The sequence below is a fragment of the Hyla sarda genome, chromosome 3, assembly GCF_029499605.1.
Source record: "Hyla sarda isolate aHylSar1 chromosome 3, aHylSar1.hap1, whole genome shotgun sequence".
In the NCBI taxonomy this organism is placed as follows: domain Eukaryota; kingdom Metazoa; phylum Chordata; class Amphibia; order Anura; family Hylidae; genus Hyla; species Hyla sarda.
In genome coordinates, this window is record NC_079191.1 from 268,172,254 (window position 1) to 268,193,539 (window position 21,286).

A 21,286-nucleotide genomic window follows, 5' to 3' on the forward strand; every position below is an offset into this window, starting at 1 on the left:
CTGTTTTGTTTGTATACTTTAAATCTGCTGCCTTAAATGATGTAGTGCAGCATTACTGCACTTATTTTGTACTGCCTTTGTAAAAAAAATTTAAAAATAAAAAACAAAAGTGTTTTCTAACGTGTTGTATGTGTTGATCTTTACAAGGATTTCATCATAAAGGTTTAATTTCTCGGTCACTCTTCATTGGGGGACACCTATACTATATGGGTATATGGCTCTTGCCACAAGGAGGCGCTGACACTAGGAATAAAAGTCGGCTCCTCCCTGGCAGCTCAGCCTGCGGGATTCAGGGGGTTATGGCAGCACATGGCTCCACTCTTCTTCTCCCCCTCAGCCATTGCGCTTACTGGAGGCCAGGTAGCGCCTCCTTAAGGTTCAGAGGGTTATGGCGGCAAGTGGCTCCGCCTTTCTTCTCCCCCTGAGCAGTGCATGAACCGGGAGGTCAGGCAGCTCCTCCTCTCCAGGTTTGCATGCCCCACTGATCTCTACTGCGACCGGCAGGTGCTTACCCGCGGCCGTGATAACACGCACCTCCAGCGGCGTTAGCTCCGCCCCTCCACCATTGCAGGGGTCTGCGGAGCTTTGCAGCCGGAGTGGCTCTGTTGGCCTAGCTGGCTTCAGCCTGGCATGCTCTTGTTGCCTGTGCGGTGGCTTTGCAGGTGCTGCAGAGCACGCTGCTCTGTGCCGTCACCGCTCCTAGGGCTGCCGGTGTGCATTTCCTTAGTGTCCCTTAGCAGATCAGGCGGACAGCATCAGCGCAGACACCTAGCTCCCCACGCTTCCCTCCTGCCATGTGTTAAAAAAAAAAAATCTCTGCTACTGGTCAGTCTGTCCATTTAGTGGCATTTGGCGCCCTCTTGTGGTCTATCATTAAAAGTGTGTCCTTCTTTCCCATTTTTACTTGTGAGCTCAGCTTTGTGTCATCCATTAACTATTACAGCCTTGGCCTGTAATATGTGTTCTTTTCAGCTTAATATATGCCGGGGTCTGTTTTATTGTTTCTGTCACCCTGTAAGGGATCTGATATGGCAGATAACATTGAGTCAGTTGAGGTATGCCTCTGGCATACCTAATTTTGGCAGGGTTCTCACTCTGTCAGGGGGAGTTTGTGATTCGTTGTGGTGGGTCATTGCCAGGGATTTCCCGATCCCTTGGATGCTACCAGGGTTACAGTCAGTGACTGTCCTATACGCTGAGCACCATGACCTGTCCATTATGTCCGCCAGTCACCCATCGGGGTTTCTTAGCATGTGCATACAATTTTCCCTCCTCCACAGGCTGTCGCATATGCGGCTAGTTCCCCGGATTCCCACGTCCAGTGTGTGGTGTCCCTGCATGGGCATGGACTGGACTTGATATCATTATGCCAGACAGTAGTCTCCTCTGTCTCATTTCACAGCTGCCGCATCCGTGGCTGGTTTGAGGTACCCCACTACTAGTGCGAGGTGTCTGCCGGAGTGACCCATTGTCTACTATAGGACCCATACCAGTAAGCCAGACAGTGGTTTTCTGCATGGTTTTCTCCGCCGCCTGTCACTTATCCAAGGAGCTGATGTATCTGCGGCTGGAGTTCCAGTACCTCACTGCTACTGTGTGATGTCCGGAGGGGTAACCTGGCGTGTTATCATGGACCCTCTACAGGGCGATATAATCCACGGCTCCTCAGCCTCCCCGATCTCCCAGGGTGACAGGGTTTCTATCCATGGCGTCTAGACCTCCCCACCCTTCTACATGGTTCAGTGGAGCACAGCTAATGCTTCACTGACTGGGGCCCCTGTCACCAGCGCCTGGAGGGGCACTCACCCATCAGACCGTTGTCTGTATGGTCTCTGCCGCTGTTGGTATCCCTTCTCAGGGCTGCCGCGTGTTTGGCTGTTTTTTTTTTTTTCCCTGTACCTCACCGTTGGTGTGAGGAATCTGTAAAGGGTCAGTGCAGGTATGAGGGACTGATGCCAATAAGTCAGACATTGTTTGCATGGTTTCCTATTCCACTGGGTCACCAATCAGATCGGCCACACTCCTGTGCCCCACTTTCTCTCCAGTCAGCCAGACGAAAGTTCAGGTATCCCACTGCCAAGGTGCAGTTCTAGGAAAGTCACCTCTTTTGTGCTTCATGGGCTCTATACAGTGTGCTAAAGGCTGGTAAATGGCTCGACGACAGCTGGTCTAGCCACCGTCTGTTGTTTGGGCCCTGCCTTTGCTCTCCTCCCTCGGCTCAATTTTTCATTCTTCCCATTGACAGTGTCAGTTGTGCTACACTGACGCCTTCGTCTTTTGGAATAACCTTCCTGTGCCCAGAAACTGGGAGTCCCAGCTGGGTTCCTTTTTGTTCCCCCTCCGTTCCCGTCCTGACGGGATGTTGCTTCAAAGTGCTCTGGTTCCTTTGGACCACTGGTGCCATGGCCGGTTAGTCTCCTTGTCTTGGACATTATTTCAGTATGCTGTGGTGTGCCTTCTTTTCTTGGTAAGCCCTCCTGGTTCTTTGGGCCTTAGTGATGTTGAGGTCTCGGGCATGTGTAGCAATGCCCAGACTTCTCCGCAATCCCATTTGTGGGGCGGTTTTTCTGTACCGTACTTCTTTTCTCAACTCGGAAGTTTGTCACTCAGAGCGTTTTGTGGACGTTGTGTTTACTTACCCATTGGGGTGTAAGTCTTCCAGGAGACTTAGGGACTGCCAGTTCCCATGTCGGCTACTCCCGTGTTCCGGGTCTTGGCCATTTATTCTTTTGCGTACGTCTTCTTTCGCATACGTGACTCCGGACCCTCCAGTTCCCATGCCTGTTGCTCCGGTGCTCCAGGAGGCCCCTTTTTGACTGTTATTGCCTTTCGCTGTCTCCTTCGGTGGTCCATGTACTCTGTGATGGAGGACGTTACAGTCATCTGGTTGCTACAGTCAAGCAAATTTTGCCTTTCGGGTGCTATAGGCGGGCTCCTGGGACAGAGGTTTTGGGTCAGCAGATTTTCAGGTCATTGATCTTATGCACCTGGCCTCTCTAGAGTCACTTTCCGTCTCGTTCTTTTTTCCAGTGTTTTTTCTGGTCTCCACCTTCTGTGCTCGCCTTCTGCACAGGCACACGCTGCTCCCCCTGGTGTTTATTCCTCCAAGTTCTCTTGAATCGGTTGACTCTGGATATGGTTCTCTTGTGGTGCCCCTTTTTCCATTTTTGCTTTGCAACCGGGCTAGACCTCTGTCTGGTTCTGTGTTCCTTGGAGTTAATTCCTACCTCCTTCTGGGATGGTTCTGGCCCATCTGGCTTCTAAGTTGTCCTTTTCCTGTCTCTCTATGGACCATAGGCTTGCATTGAGGGGGCTGAGTGTGGCGTCACACAGGGGCGGGACGTGACATCACACGGGGGGTGGGGCCGTGACATCACAATGATCCGGCCCCGTGATCGCCAGTAATCAGACCCGGAGCAAACCTGCTCCGGGTACTGATTGTAACGGGGTGCTGCTAAGATGTCTTTGCGCCGGAGTATTCCTTTAACTGGAATGAATCCACCTTCCGGGAAGCAGTGCAGAAAAACAGACACTAGTAGAGTCAGTGGAGGTGCTGGAAGCAATCAGCAAATAGATGTGTCAGATATATTGTAACAACAAGAAACAAAAGCATTCCACACTCACCGCAAAGCTTCTGACTCGATGCTCCTATTCGGAGATGCCGGCGGACCTGGACAGCATGGGATGCATAGCGCTCAGAGGCTATTACCGGCAATTTCGCACAGTAAGTGCTTCTTCCGGCCTCAGAAGAAGAATAGGTCACAAACAAGCTACATAAAGTAATGTAAAGTTGAGTCACAATATGCAAAAAAAGCTATCAGATTGTTAGTCAGAAGTTTACACAAGACGTATTTTTATCTTTTTGTTAAACATGCAAATTTTTTTCTACTCCAAGGGCTTTACCAAGACCTAGCTATGCAAAGCAATTTGTATGCAGGGATAAAAAATGCTTTGCTCAGAAAAGCCAGAGGCCATTCAAATTTATCACATGCAGGACAAAAAAAATACTATTAATGAGGACAATGCACATGACGCATGAAAGCCACGGCTTATCTGCCCCTGAATCATTGTTTCAGCTTTAAGGCTATGTTCACACAGCAGATTTCCTGTGTGGAATTCCGCAGACGAATTCCGCACAGAAATCCCGCTGCAGCAAAGTCCCATTGATTTCAATGGGATTCTGCTACAATGTTGTATATGAAGAGGTGCGTGCGGCACTGCGGTAGTGATGGATGAGTGAAACAGGATTCTGCTGGAGTTTAGCTGTAGTGAAGTGTAGGTGGTGCTCAGTTATCAGAGTGTTTCCAGATATAACAGTTGATAGAAGGCAAAGGAAAAACGGCACTCACCGGTACTTCAAATCTTCTTGTTTTATTGCATGCTTGATACTCACATATAAAGGAAGGGAGACAAAGAGTGGGGGGAATAAAGGCAACAAAGCTCCGTTTCGTACAAAGAATGTACTTCCTCCGGCCATCTTACCCTAGTGCTAACTGCTTCTTTTAACCCCTTAAGGACCAAGGACGTACAAGTACGTCCTTGGTCCTGCTCCCGTGATATAACGCGGGGTTACACAATAACCCCACATCATATCACGGCGGGCTCGGCGTCATAGTGAAGCCGGGACCCGCCGCTAATAGCGCGCGGTGCCACGATCTGGGCTGCGCGCTAATAGCGGCGGGTCCCGGCTTCACTGCGCGCTATTAACCCTTTAGCCACGTGCTCAGAGCTGAGCCGCGCGGCTAAAAGTGAAAGTAAAAGATGCCGGTTAACTCAGTGGGCTGTTCGGGATAGCCGCGGCGAAATCGCGGCATCCCGATCAGCTTACAGGACAGCGGGAGGGCCCTCGTTGCTGTCCTACCTGCCTCCTCGCTGTCCGATCGCCGAATGACTGCTCAGTGCCTGAGATTCAGGCATGAGCAGTCAAGCGTCAGAATCATCGATCACTGGTTTCCTATGAGAAACCAGTGATCAATGATAAAGATCAGTGTGTGCAGTGTTATAGGTCCCTATGGGAGCTATAACACTGCAAAAAAAAAAGTGGAAAAAAAAGTGAATGAATATCATTTAACCCCTCCCCTATTAAAAGTTTGAATCACCCCCCTTTTCCCATAAGAAAAAAAACAAAGTGTAAATAAAAATAAACATATATGGTATCAACGCGTGTGGAAATGTCCGAATTATAAAAATATATCGTTAATTAAACCGCTCGGTCAATGGCGTACGCGCAAAAAAAATTCCAAAGTCCAAAATAGTGCATTTTTGGTCACTTTTTATATAATTTAAAAATGAACAAAAAGCGATCAATAAGTCCTATCAATGCAAAAATGGTACCGTTAAAAGATCAAGGCGCAAAAAATGAGCCCTCATACCGCCCCATACACAGAAAAATAAAAAAGATATAGGGGTCAGAAGATGACAATTTTAAACGTATTAATTTTCCTGCATGTAGTTATGATTTTTTCCAGAAGTACGGCAAAATCAAACCTATATAAGTAGGGTATCATTTTAATCGTATGGACCTACAGAATAAAGATAAGGTGTCATTTTTACCGAAAAATGTACTACGTAGAAATGGAAGCCCCCAAAATTTACAAAACGGCTTTTTTTTTCAATTTTGTCGCACAATTAATTTTTTTTCCGTTTCACCGTAGATTTTTGGGCAAAATGACTGACGTCATTACAAAGTAGAATTGGTGGCGCAAAAAATAAGCAATCATATGGATTTTTAGGTGCAAAATTGAAAGAGTTATGATTTTTTAAAGGCAAGGAGCAAAAAACGAAAATGCGAAAACGGAAACCCCCCCCGGTCCTTAAGGGGTTAAACAGGTGAGTCTACCTTTCCGCCTACCCCTATTGTGCACACCCACATAGTGACAGGTAACTGTTAAAACAGAGGGAGGAGGAGTGTTGATGAAAGCTAGAGGCAGGCTGACAGTTCTGTCCTGTCATTTAGCCCTAGTACACCTGTTGCGTTTGTTCATATAATCCATTGCGTTTCTCTATTCAGCATTTTTTTATCGAGACGTTCTCCTCTTTTTTGGGTTACTACTTCTAGTCCTGCGAACTTCAATATATTAGGATTATTTTCATGTTTTCTTTTATGTGAGACATTAGCCTGGCAGAACCTTGCTTACCGATGCAAATGGAATAAAAAATTTCGCGTATTCGCACCCGTAGCTGTCTGCTGGTTTGGCCCACATAATAATATCCGCAGGGACAGAGCAGAGCATAAACTACTCTCTCTGTTCTGCAGGTAATCAGATCTTGTACAGTGTGTGTAATGGCACCTAGTCTCAGGGTTTTTGCCTCCATATTAAATTCACAAAAATTGCAGTGTCTGCATTTCATATTACCCTTTGGCATGAGATCACCTAGCCACGTCTTTTTGTTTTTTTCTTCCTGATCATTTTTCGTTTTTAATATTTGGCCGATTGTTCTTGTTCTTTTGTATGTTATTCTTGGTTTCCTCAAAGCTATTTCTTTTATGTCATCATCGGACTCTAGTATGTACCAATTGCGGCGTAACGCTCTCTCTATTGTCTGATTCATTGGTGTATTATCTAATACAAAAGTGAATCTTTTTTCTTTTTTCTATTGAGTTTTTTTATTTGTTAGTATATCTATTCTCATTTTGCAATCTGCTTTATTTCTTGCTTGTGTGATAATGTTGTCTGGATATGATCTTTCATTTAGCCGTGTCTCTAGTTACTGTCACAATATCTAGATTGGATATTGAGCCCCCTACAAATGTCAATTCTCTCGTACATTAAAGACACGAGACATCTCCTCCAAATTATAAAAGACATACAGCGGAAAGAAGGGCTCAAATTATGCTCTATTGATGTAGTCAGCCTCTATACCCGCATCCCACACGATGCGGGTATAGAGGCTATCAGGAAATTCATACAAGCCACTGACACATCCCCAGAGATTATTGATTTTGTGTGTAATGGCCTCAGGTTTGTATTAACAAACAATACATTCAGATCAGGCAAAAACTGGTACAATGGGGACACCGGTCTCCTGTACATATGCAAACCTATTTATGGCCATTTTTTAAAACAAATATATATACACAATAAATAATCCTTATGCTCAATTTATAAAATCATACAACCGCTTCGTAGATTATATTTTAATCACTTGGACAGGTACTGAAATACAATTTATTGATTTTGTAACATATTTAAACAATAATAACACTGTCAAAATGCAATTTACCCACCAGTACGGAGATCAGAAGCTAGAATTTCTAGATGTAAAATTAAAAATAGAGCATAACCAGATCATATCAGAAGGATACAGGAAACCAGTAGCTAAAAATACTTTACTCCATTACCACAGTTCACACCAAAAATCAGTAAAAACGCAATACCCTATGGACAGTTTATTAGGCTCAAACGTAACAACACAACAGCAGAAAGTTATCAAAAACAGGCAGATGAACTAGAGACACAGCTAAAAGAAAGATCATATCCAGACAACATTATCAAACAAGCAAGAAATAAAGCAGATTGCAAAATGAGAATAGATCTATTAACAAATAAAAAAAACTCAACAGAAAAAATAAAAAAGATTCACTTTTGTATTAGATAATACACCAATGAATCAGACAATAGAGAGAGCATTACGCTACAATTGGTACATACTAGAGTCCGATGATGACATAAAAGAAATAGCTTTGAGGAAACCAAGAATAACAAAAGAACAAGAACAATCGGCCAGATATTAAAAACGAAAAAATGATCAGGAAGAAAAAAACAAAAAGACGTGGCTAGGTGATCTCATGCCAAAGGGTAATATGAAATGCAGACACTGCAATTTTTGTGAATTTAATAGGGAGGCAAAAACCCTGAGACTAGGTGCCATTACACACACTGTACAAGATCTGATTACCTGCAGAACAGAGATAGTAGTTTATGCTCTGCTCTGTCCCTGCGGATATTATTATGTGGGCCAAACCAGCAGACAGCTACGGGTGCGAATACGCGAAAATTTTTATTCCATTCGCACCGGTAAGCAAGGTTCTGCCAGGCTAATGTCTCACATAAAAGAAAAACATGAAAATAATCCTAATATATTGAAGTTCGCAGGACTAGAAGTAGTAACCCCAAAAAGAGGAGAACGTCTCGATAAAAAACTGCTGAATAGAGAAACGCAATGGATTATATGAACAAACGCAACAATTGTACTAGGGCTAAATGACAGGACAGAACTGTCAGCCTGCCTCTAGCTTTCATCGACACTCCTCCTCCCTCTGTTTTAACAGTTACCTGTCACTATGTGGGTGTGCACAATAGGGGTAGGCGGAAAGGTAGACTCACCTGTTTAAAAGAAGCAGTTAGCACTAGGGTAAGATGGCCGGAGGAAGTACATTCTTTGTATGAAACGGAGCTTTGTCGCCTTGATTCCCCCCACTGTTTGTCTCCCTTCCTTTATATGTGAGTATCAAGCATGCAATAAAGCAAGAAGATTTGAAGTACCGGTGAGTGCCGTTTTTTCCTTTGCCTTCTATCAACTGTTATTTCTGCTACAATGTGCACACGGCAGATGTTTCTGCCACGAAAATCCAGAGTCCGGCATCTGCACAGAGAATAGACATGTCTATTCTTTCTGTGGAGTCCGCATAGAAATGCATTGCTGTCTAAGAGACGGCACATTTCCGAGCTGTCTTATCACCGGCATGTTCTGCCGGCACTCCGCTGTTGGAGGAATGTCCACACAGAATTTTTTCGTGCGGACATTCGCCCGTGCGAATGTAGCCTTAGTATCTCTTCAGAATGTAGGTTATAATTAATAGTTTGGATAAGGCTTCTACTAAAATGAATGAAAAGGTGGGCTACACTAAATATAGTAAATCCGTAGAAAATGTGGGGGAAATTAGGATTCTGTAATCTAGAAAAATTAGCTAATTCCTGCAAAGATATTGGGAATTATGTTCTGAACTGATATACTGGTTTGTAATAATAAAATACTTAGGCTCGGTTCACATATATCAGGTGTCCGGCATGGTCTCCCTCCGACGTGCACCGGAGGGAAACTGAAGCTTCGACTGCCATACAACTGATGACAACTTGTCATTAGTTGTTGCATCAGTTGCATCGAGATCTAGGCTGAGTTCACCTATGCCGGATATAGGTGAACCCAGCATAACCTAAAGGTATAATTTGAGAAGTCTATCCCATAAACTGTTTACAAAATCAAGGATGGGTAAAGGGTATTTCATTTTACTGGTTTAAGCCATGCTGGTTTGCGGTAATTAACCTCTTATGGACTGGGCCAATTTGCACTTTCGTTTTTTCCTCCTCCCCTTTAAATAATCATAACACTTTCAATTTTCCACCTACAGACCCATATGATGGCTTGTTTTTTGTGCCACGAAATGTACTTTGTAATTACATCAGTCATTTCATAACAAAATCTACGACGAAGCTTAAAAAAATAGTTCCTGGGCCGACACTGAAAAAAAACATGGCTTTCATTTCTAGGCAGTGCACTTTTCAGTAAAAACAACACCTTTTTTCTGTAAAAACAACACTTTATTCTGAAGGTCCATATGATTACAATGACCAATTATAAATCTACCAAATACCCCATGGTGATGTATGAGGACTCATTTTTTGCGCCGTGATAGTTTTTATCTGTACCATTTTTGTTTTGATGGGACTTTTTGATCGTTTTTGTTATCCATTTTTATGGTATATTAAGTGACCAAAAAGGCATCATTTTGGACTTTGGTATTTTTTTATGTGTACGCCATTGACCGTGCGGTTTAATTAATATTTCGGAAATTTACGCACATGGTGATACCACATATGGTTATGTTATTTTTTTTGTTTATGTTATTTTATTTAAGAAATGGGAAAAGGGGGATAATTCTAATCTTTATTTGGGAGGGGGCTTATTTATTTATTAACCTTTTTAACACTTATTTGGCACCCTAAGGGGACTATTACATGTAATCATTGGATTGCAAACACTGAACAATGCTGCTCCATTGATGTTATCGGCGCTTCATTTCTCCAGCCTGTCATGACTTCCTGGAGCATTGGAGCTCCAATCGGATGGCGAGGAGGCAGGTAAGGGCCCTCCTGCCATCCTCTTAGCTGACTGAATCTTGCTATTTTACCATGGGTGTCCCGGTCAGCTCCACTGAGCTACCGCAGATTGATTGTTCCCATTTTTAGAAGCCGCAATTAACTTTGCGGCATCTTAAGGGTTCATGCCGGGCATCGGCCTGATCGTTGATGTCCAGCATTAGCTGTAGGTCCCAGTTGTTGATAGCAAAAAAAAATTTGTGTATAGCTCCCACCCTGATTTAGGTTATGTTCACACGCCAGAAATTCAGGGTAAAGATGCAGAATTCCAGCAAAATAATGCAGCTGCCGAATTCTGCATCTTTCCGCATCTATGAATTCCACCTAAATTCAGTGCACTGAAAAAGAAGGTGATTTTTGTCATTACAAAATTTTAATTTCACGCGTAAGCCACACGATTTCTCAACAAATTCCATAAGAAATTTGCACGATATCCACATTTAGAGGAGAAAATAAACTACCATTGACTTCAATGGGCTTCTTCAGCTGAATTCCGCAAAAGTTTAAGTCTTTTGCGGAATGGGGAATTTTAGCTGCAGTAAGTCTGCAGTGAAAATTCTGCAATGTGAATGGGACTGCATAATCCAATTGAAGTTAATAAGTCTATAAACATATGCAGAATTTCCATCCGGATTACAATGCGGAAAGCCATGCGGAAATTCTGGCGTGTGAGCATAGCCTTAAAGATAGTCTAAGATATGCTTTAAGATATGCTTATAGATTTTCTCTATGTTGGCAATGGCAACTGGCAATGGTGTTATTATAAGAGAAGGTATGAGGAACACAAGGCACTTTGGTGCCATTTTAGCATAGGATGAGGAAGTAGGAACATTGAGATGACGTCAGGGTAGCCCAGAATACTTTGCATGCGTACAGCTAGGGGTGGATCTAAAAGGACTGATAGAACCCCATGCACTGCCATCTTGGACAGACAAGCTGAGCACCTTGTGGCACTACCGAGCCCAGCCATAGACAGATTTTACATTACAAATCAAAGCATTCTTGTAGCAGTTCAGTTATGCAGTGGGTTGATTTCTATTTGACCTGTATTTTATCGATTTAAGGAAAAACATTTCTAGCTGGGATTAACGAAACACAGCATTTCAAGCTGTGAGAGTAAGACTTGACTAGGCAATAAGTGCCACTTTACCTGTATTGTCTGGGTTTAACAAAAAACAGACGGTGAAAGTTGACTGGGCCTTTACCTGTATTTTCTAGGTTTAATAAAAACAGCCTTTCTAGCTATGACAGAGAAAGTTGACTGGGCCTTTGTGGGCAACTTTACCTGCATTTTCTGGGTTTAAAGGGGTTATCCAACATAAGATGACTTACAGCAGTCTAGTGTAATACAGTAATGGACATGCTTTTCCTGTGCTTTTGTTGATCTGGTAAAAGAATGGTTGGACAAGAACGGGACAGAGGAAAGAGCACCTCTGCCAAGTTTGCTGCCTGTAAGTATGTTGGTGGCAGTACCAGCACTGTGGGTACTAAGGTTTTGTCCAGGCCCAGTAAAGGTAGCAGCAACAGCCAGGTGCCTGGTGCCAGTCATAGCAGCAGCCTCAGCAAGCAAAATTTGTCCATTTGTTCCAGGGATTTGGTTTGTTTAGGAGGATAATACAGCCATTGTGGACTTGTTTGGCTAGTTCTTGGCCATCTCAAGAGGATGAAGAGTCTGATGATATGATATTGAACCACGTATCATTGGATTCTTTATCGTCTACAGTTACATGGTGCAGTGCAAGGGTATTTTCTAGATGGTCTGTTCCACAATCTCTGTCTTTGCTTCCCTCCCAGGCTAAGCAAAAGGATATCCATGAGGAGGACAGGAAGCCTTTGGAGTGTGTTGCTCACGAATATTCGCAATGCGAATATTCGTAGTTATTATAGCATATTCGCAAATTCGCGAATATTTAGAATATCGTGAATAATATTCGCGATTACGAATATTCGTTTTTTCCCCAAACTTGTTTAACCCCTTAAGGACCAGGCCATTTTGCACCTTAGGACCAGAGTGTTTTTTGCACATCTGACCACTGTCACTTTAAACATTAATAACTCTGGAATGCTTTTACTTATCATTCTGATTCTGAGATTGTTTTTTCGTGACCTATTCTACTTTAACATGGTGGTAAATTTTTGTGGTAACTTGCATCCTTTCTTGGTGAAAAATCCCCAAATTTGATGAAAAAATTGAAAATTTAGCTTTTTTCTAACTTTGAAGCTCTTTGCTTGTAAGGAAAATGGATATTCCAAATAATTTTTTTTATTCACATTTGCAATATGTCTACTTTATGTTTTCATCATAAAATTGACAGAGGGCTTCAAAGTTCAGCAGCAATTTTCCAATTTTTCACAAAATTTTCAAACTCACTATTTTTCAGGGACCAGTTCAGGTTTGAAGTGGATTTGAAGGGTCTTCATATTAGAAATACCCCATAAATGACCCCATTATAAAAACTACACCCCCCACAGTATTCAAAATGACATTCAGTAAGTGTGTTAACCCTTTAGGTGTTTCACAGGAATAGCAGCAAAGTGAAGGAGAAAATTCAAAATCTTCATTTTTTACACTTGCATGTTCTTGTAGACCCAGTTTTTGAATTTTTACAAGGGGTAAAAGGAGAAAATTTATACTTGTATTTGTAGCCCAATTTCTCTCGAGTAAGCACATACCTCATATGTCTATGTAAATTGTTCGGCGGGCGCAGTAGAGGGCTCAGAAGGGAAGGAGCGACAAGGGGATTTTGGAGTACGTTTTTATGAAATGGTTTTTGGGGGGGCATGTTGCATTTAGGAAGCCCCTATGGTGGTAGAACAGCAAAAAAAAAACACATGGCATACCATTTTGGAAACTAGACCCCTTGAGGAACATAACAAGGAATAAAGTGAGCCTTAATACCCCACAGGGGTTTCACAACTTTTGCATATGTAAAAAAAATATATATTTTTTTTCACTAAAATGTGTGTTTCCCCCCAAATTTCACATTTTTGCAAGGGTTAATAGCAGAAAATACCCCCCAAAATTTGTAACCCCATCTCTTCCGAGTATGGAGGTACCCCATAAGTTGACCTGAAGTGCACTACGGGCGAGCTACAATGCTCAGAAGAGAAGGAGTCATATTTGGCTTTTTGAGAGCAAATTTTGCTCGGGGGGCATGTCGCATTTAGGAAGCCCCTATGGTGCCAGAACAGCAAAAAAAAAACACATGGCATACCATTTTGGAAACTAGACCCCTTGAGGAATGTAACAAGGAATAAAGTGAGCCTTAATACCCCACAGGGGTTTCACGACTTTTGCATATGTAAAAAAAAAATATTTTTTTTCACAAAAATGTGTGTTTCCCCCCAAATTTCACATTTTTGCAAGGGTTAATAGCAGAAAATACCCCAAAAATTTGTAACCCCATCTCTTCTGAGTATGGAGGTACCCCATAAGTTGACCTGAAGTGCACTACGGGCGAGCTACAATGCTCAGAAGAGAAGGAGTCATATTTGGCTTTTTGAGAGCAAATTTTGCTCGGGGGGCATGTCACATTTAGGAAGCCCCTATGGTGCCAGAACAGCAAAAAAAAACACATGGCATACCATTTTGGAAACTAGACCCCTTGAGGAATGTAACAAGGAATAAAGTGAGCCTTAATACCCCACAGGGGTTTCACGACTTTTGCATATGTAAAAAAAAAAAATTTTTCACAAAAATGTGTGTTTCCCCCCAAATTTCACATTTTTGCAAGGGTTAATAGCAGAAAATACCCCCCAAAATTTGTAACCCCATCTCTTCTGAGTATGGAGGTACCCCATAAGTTGACCTGAAGTGCACTACGGGCGAGCTACCATGCTCAGAAGAGAATGAGTCATATTTGGCTTTTTGAGAGCAAATTTTGCTCGGGGGGCATGTCGCATTTAGGAAGCCCCTATGGTGCCAGGACAGCAAAAAAAAAAAAAAAACACATGGCATACTATTTCGGAAACTACATCCCTCAAGGAACATAACAAGGGGTACAGTGAGACTTCACACCCCACAGGTGTTTGATAAATATTCATGAAGTGGGATGTGAAAATGAAAAATTGGATTTTTTTTACACTAAAATGCTGGGGTTACACCAAATTTTTCATTTTCACAAGTGGTAAAAGGAGAAAATGTCACTGTAAGTTTGTAAATACATTTCTTTGGAGTAAGGACATACCTCAAGTCTGGGCGTAAACAGCTTGCACACTGGTCTGAGAGGAGCAGGTCGCATTCAGGGGCCTTGAGCTTCTGCGTTGCGGCCTATGGAGCCAGAACAGTGGGACCCCCCCCTCAAGGGGCATTACATGGAGTAAATAACTGGAGTACACTAAATAACTAAAATGGGGTACAGTGGGACATAAAATTATAAAACAGGTTATGTTCCCAGAATGCGGACCCAGAGCATAGCCAAAACTAAAAAAATATGCCCGCCCCAAACACTATGCTCTGAATCATCATTCTGGGAATGTGACGTGTGTGGCCGTCCCTAACCTGTTGCCTCAAATGTACACCCCGCTCAGGTGGAGAGAGAGCGCTGCGCATTTGAGGCAACAAAAAAAGTCCCCCATGATAGTGACTCAGTGACCCATGACCCAGAGAAAAAAATACCCCCAGAGGTCTCATCAGTTTTGTTTTTTTAGATTAATTTTTTTGGGCAATTTAGTGGTTTTATGGTGTTAAATTTTTGAATGTACTCTGGACATGGTCAAATTATGGAAAATTAAAATGAAAAGGGAAAATTTAGTACTGCATGGAAGTGTGATACTCCCTGAAGCAGTTTTTAATGCAGAGGCCTGGATAATCGGGGCAAGTGTCACATTGAGTGGTGGTATCCTTCCGAATCCCCCTCCTGTTACACACTCTGCATTTTTTTCTGGGATCGTCCCTTCTTTCCAGTGTGGGGGACCTCACCTGGAAAGTGTTGGCCTGGGACGATCCTGGCACCTATAACTCCAGTTCCTTGGGAAATCCGGCCTGCTCTTTCCTGGTCGCCAAAGATCAGGACCTTTAGGACTTCTTCTTGGAACTGGAGGAATGTCCCTGTGTTGCCAGCGTACTGGGACAGTACAAAAGCGTTGTACATGGCAACATGTACCAAGTAGACCGCAACTTTTTTGTACCATACCCGTGTTTTACGCATGACCATGTATGGCTTGAGGACTTGATCAGAGAGATCAACTCCCCCCATATACCGATTGTAGTCCAGAATACAATTGGGCTTGAGAACCGGTGTTGTGGTACCTCGCACAGGGACAGGTGAGCTACCGTTACCATGAATAGTGGTCAGCATAAGGACATCCCTCTTATCCTTATACCTGACCAACAACAGGTTTTCATGGGTAAGGGCACGGGACTCGAGGGAATATACTGGCAGAAGATGAGTCTCCCCTTAAAACTGTTAAGAGACTCATCAACCGAGAGCTCCCTGAGGGGTACGTAGGCCTCCAAAAATTTGGCCCCAAAGTGATCGATGACTGGCCTCACTTTGTAAAGCCGGTCATGGGCGGGATCACCTCGGGACGGACATGCCGCATTATCTGCATAATGCAGGCATTTCCGAATGGCCTCGAACCGCCTCCGTGCCATGACCATACTGTAAAGCGGGGTCTGGTAGAGGATGTCCCCGCTCCAGTACTGTCTGACACTTGGTTTTTTGACCAGGCCCATATGCAACAAGAGGCCCCAAAATGTCCTCATCTCTGCTGCATCAATGGCGTACCATTCATTGGGCCTGGCCAAAAAAGAATCAGGGTGGTGGGCGATGAACTGCCTGGTGTACATATTCGTCTGCTCCACCATGTGATTGACAAAACTGTCACTGAAAAAATAACTGAAATAGTCAATTTCAGTGAATCCAGAATTGTCAATCCGGATTCTGGAGTCGCCAACAAACTCCGGAACCCGTGGCTGATAAGCCTCTGGGTGTCTTCAGACAGGTTCACCGGAAGGGAGCTCCGGTAAACTTGTCTGGGGGGTCGGACTCCTAGTACGAGCAGCATCACCACTCGCACTAGTGCCGGCCACTGGGCCACTATCATGGGGGGGTGCGTGGCCTCGCCTGGCGGCGTCTTCGCCGCCTTGCAGGGGGCTCATCATCAGTACTAGATGATGAGGAGGATGATGAAGAACACAGGAATGTTGGATCTTCATCATCCTCCCTGACAGATTCGGAGTCGGAGGCAAGAAAAGCGTGTGCCTCCGCTGCCGAAAATGCCTGGCGAGCCATTGCCTTTTTTCTACGGGGGGGGGGGGGGGTTGGTGTCAGGGGTGGCAGGTGTGTGTGTGTGGGGGGGGGGGGTGAGTATGTAGTGTGTGTGATTGGTGTAACTAACTGTATTGGGGGGGAAGCGCTGCGGCCCCCCAAAAAAATGGCCAAATGCAGCGCCCTGAATCCCTAATAGGGCACGGGTCACACTAAAAAAATTGTGGCGGACCCTTTAGGTCCTATTAGGGGGTCGGGGGGGGGGGGGGGAAATGTTAACTTTTTTTTACACTTTTTTTTTACTTTTGTTTTACTGGTTAACCCTACCTGTCCCTGGGGCTGTACTCTCTCCCTGCTCTAAGGGGGGTCTTCCTCTGTGAGGGGCTCCGATCTTCACCCCCCGTCCCTGGCTCCTTCTCGCAGCTCTGGCTGCTGAATGAACTCAGGGAGCAAGCAGAGCCGCGAGAAGGGGCCGTTAACCCCTCCCCTGCCGGCTGCTTTTGGCCGGACGTCCGGCCAATAGCAGCGATCCTGGGGGGGGGGGGGGGTGACGAAATCGCCACCTTCCCATAGATACAGAGGGTGATAGGGGGTGTATCCTACACCCCCAATCACCTTGTATCTCCGGGTCAGCGGGTCACACGTGACCCGCATCACCGGAATAGCCGAAAATCGCAAGTGTGAATTCACTTGCGATTTTCGGCGATCGCCTACATGGGGGGGGTCTTATGACCCCCCTGGGCATTGGCGCGGGGTGCCTGCTGATCGATATCAGCAGTCACCTGGGTCCGGTCCCCGCCCGGCGCACAGCAGGGACCGAAATTCCCACGGGAATACAGGTACGCCCTTGGTCCTTAAGTACCAGGGAGCAAAGGCGTACCTGTACGCCCTTGGTCCTTAAGGGGTTAAACACAGATCACATTATAGTGATCTCCATCGACGGATAATTGCATTGCAGGTATGATTAGAGAACATGGGGGGAGAATCTAAGGCGATTAGTTTGTGCATGCGAATATTCGTATTGCGAATATTCGTCTTGCGAATATTCGCAAATATATTCCACGCCCTTCTTATGCCTCTGAGCCAATGATAGTTCTGCAACCACAGTTGTCAGAGGTTAGCAACCTCCCTAGCAACCAATGGAAACTTGCTGGCACGACCAGTATATAAGATCACTCCCAGCAGTATTTGCTTGCAGATTCACATGGTGGTTTTGAGAGTGGAGTGCTTCTGTCATTTTTCCAGCGTCCTTTAAGCGTTGAGCTTTGTGCTTCATAGTACTACCTTAGACCCAACTGCTTTTTTCAAAGCAAAAGATCCAACTGCTTTTTTCAAAGCAAAAGCCCCAACTGCTTTTTTCACATTTGGGAAACACTGCGTGATCTTATATCATGACTAAAAGTTCTGATTCATAAATTTTAATCTAGTCTAAAATGCAGTTAAATATAATTAACTAACAGTGGTGAAAATACTTACACAAATCAGAACTCTCTCCTCACTTTCGCTGAAATTACTTCCCACCATCTTCGCTTCGCTTAGCTTATTCGCGATCGCAATCTCACTGGCAAGCATCCAGGAAACGATCTCTGTTATCGCATGATGTAATAGCGCGCATGCTATCAGTTATTTTCGCAATTATTTTCGCAATTTCCGAAAATTTGCAATGTTTAAAAATCTACTTGAATATAACAAATATTCGAAATTCACGAATATATGACGAATATTCGTCCATATATTCGTGAAATATCACGAATTCGAATATGGCTTATGCCGCTCAACACTATTGCAGAGGTGGTGGAGATAGAAGCAGTGGCTGAGCACAGTGATAGTGGGTGGTAGACATGGTATAAGGCATCATGATGAATGTGCTGAGGGGAAACACGGAGCCCGTGATCTCATGTAAGCCCATGGAACAGCATCACAAAGCCTGGCTGCAATAATCACTAGTCCACCACTGCCAGCTGTCTGCTGGCTACTACAGATACCACTAGTCCACCACCCCTGCTTTCCGTTGGATACTTTAACAACCACCAGTCCACCCCTCTATGCTGTCCACTGACTAGATCTACCACTAGTCGACCAACCCTGCTGTCTGGTGGCAACTACAAATACTACCAGTCCACCACCCCTGCTATCTGCTGGCCACTACAAATACTACAGTATACCACACCTGCTGTCCTCTGGCTACTACAACTGCAACCAGTACACCACCCCTTCTGTTCGCTGCCACTACAACTAGTCCACCACCCTGCTGTCTGCTGGCAACTACAACTACCACCAGTCCACCGCTGCCTGCTGTCCACTGACTACTACAATGACCACTAGTTCACCACCCCTGCTGTCCCCTGACTACTACAAATGCCACTAGTCCACTACCCTTGCTATCTGCTGGCCACTACAAATACTACCAGTATACCTCCCCTGCTGATCTCTGGCTACTACAACTAGTTCACCACTCCTTCTGTCCGCTGCCCACTACAACTACCACTAGTCCACCACCCCTTCTGTCTGCTGCCAGCTACAACTTCCACCAGTCCACCACTGCCTACTGTCCACTGACTACTACAATGACCATGAGTTCACCACCCCTGATGTCTGCTGGCTACTACACCTGCCACCAGTCAACCACCCCTGCTGTCCGCTGGCTACTACCACTACCACCAGCCCATCACCCCTTCTGTCTAGTGAAAACTACAACTACCACCAGTCCACCACCCCTGCTGTCTGCTGGCATCTACAACTACTAGCAGTTCACCACCCTTGCTTTCCGCTGACCACTATAAATACTACCAGTATACCTCCCCTGCTGGTCTCTGGCTACTACAACTGCAACCAGTCCACCACTCCTTCTGTCCACTGCCCACAACAACTACCAATAGTCCGCCACCCCTTCTGTCCACTGATGACTACAGCTACCACCACTTCACCACCCCTGCTGTCCGCTGGCAACTACAACTGTCGCCAGTCCACCACCCCTACTGTCCGCTGGCTACTACCGCTGCCACCAGTCCACCACTGCCTGCTGTCTGTTGGCTACTACATCCTTGACCAGTCCACCACCCGTGCTGTTGCCACTACCAGCCAGGCCTACAAATCCACAATCCACGATCTCAATTAAAAGGATAATTTTTTCGGCTTTTCATAAAAAAGCTATTCCTTCTTCACTTTTTTCGGGACACCAATCCTGTTTAATTTTTGGGTGGTGTGTCTCTCCTGTCTCTGTGTCTGAGTTTCAGTGGTGCAATGCGTTGTGGATAGAGGTTCAATGCATGTAAATAGAAGGTAAAGAAACTTCACGCAGCACTCACCGGATACTCTTACTTCTTCGTTATTCTTTTCGTTGCATGAAAATGCACAGACAGGTACAGCAGGTGAGCGGAAATCTCGTGTACGGGGGGATGTGGGTGGCGACGGACCGTTGCATGCTCACGGCACTTCCTCAGGCCATACGTCATCACGTAGGGGGAGTGCTTTTATCCCTGTCAGCGCAGGTAATCTAACAATAACCAATCACCTTAAATATAAAACAGTAACAGAACATGTTAAAAGCAGTATCCTAACACTGCGAGTCTAAGGATCTAGAATATTAGTTCAGGTAACTAAAAATGCTCCCATTTCATATTTTTCATTCAGCCCTAGCTACATAAGGCTTCCGTACGCAGAATCCATCTTGATTCTCTTTTAAGTAGCTCTTGGTTCTTGTCTCTGCCTCCTGCCGAATGTTCTACTCTTTCTAGGGCACTGAACCTGAAGGGGATTGATTCGCCAACATGGCACTCATTAATGTGCGCTATAAATCTGCTAGCCCCTACTCCTGTGGTGAGTGATCTTACATGCTCCCGAATCCTGTGAAACAGGGGTCTAATGGTTTTTCCGATGTAATGCCTGCCACATCCACAAATTAGGGTGTACACCACATAACTTGTCCTGCACGTGAAAAACTGCTTAATAACAACCTCATAGCCCCCTAGTTTCACGGATTTCGCTTTAGAATTATATTTACAAAAGGAGCAGTAAGAACAGGCATAGTTCCCCACTGGGGAACCAATTACCTTTTTGTTTATTTTCCCTTTGGTATCTTTTTATGGTATCCTGCACTGTCTTATTCTTTTTGTATGTTATTATATTTAATTCCTCGGTGCATTTTTCCAGGTCGCGATCTTGCTGCAACATATACCAGTATGTATTAATTGTCTTTTTTATCTGTGAATTCATTGGAGTGTTTTTGAAAGAGAAAACTATCCTATAATTTTTCAGCTGTTAAGTAATTCCTCTCTTGGGATTATGTCTATTCTCTTTTTTGCTTTTTTTAGTATATGGGGGGGGGATCACCTCTTTTTTCCAGGCGATTAATCATTTCTTGTGCTTGTGTTTCAAACAGAGTAGGGTCGTAATTAATCCTCTTCAGTCGTGTAAGCTGACTGAAGGGAATAGCGTTTTTAGTATGGCTGGGGTGGGAGGAGTTATAGTGAAGTATGGAATTCTTGGATGTGGATTTCCTATAACCCGTTGTGATTATTTCATTATTTATAATCTCTATCTTCACATCCAAGAATTCCAGACTTCTGCTTCAAAAAACGCTGGTGAAAGTCATGTTCTCATAATTTATTTCATTTAGGTATTGAACAAAACTTCCAAACACCTCCTCCGTGCCTTCCCAGACGACAAAAATGTCGTCTACGAAGCAGAGGAGGTTCTTGATATGACCTACATAGGGGTTCTGTTTGGTGAAGATGTATCTCCTTTTGAAGATGGCCAGGAATAGATTAGCGAACGAGCACGACACCGGAGTCCCCATGGCCGTGCCCGTTCGCTGTCTATACCACTGGCCATCATACTGAAATGCATTATTGTGGAGAATAAGATCTAGGGAATCTGCCACAAAATCTACAAAGGCCGGGGACTTGTTAGTGCACTGCAAGAACTCACGGATTGCCTGTATACCCGCATTCTGAGGAATGCGGGTATACAGGC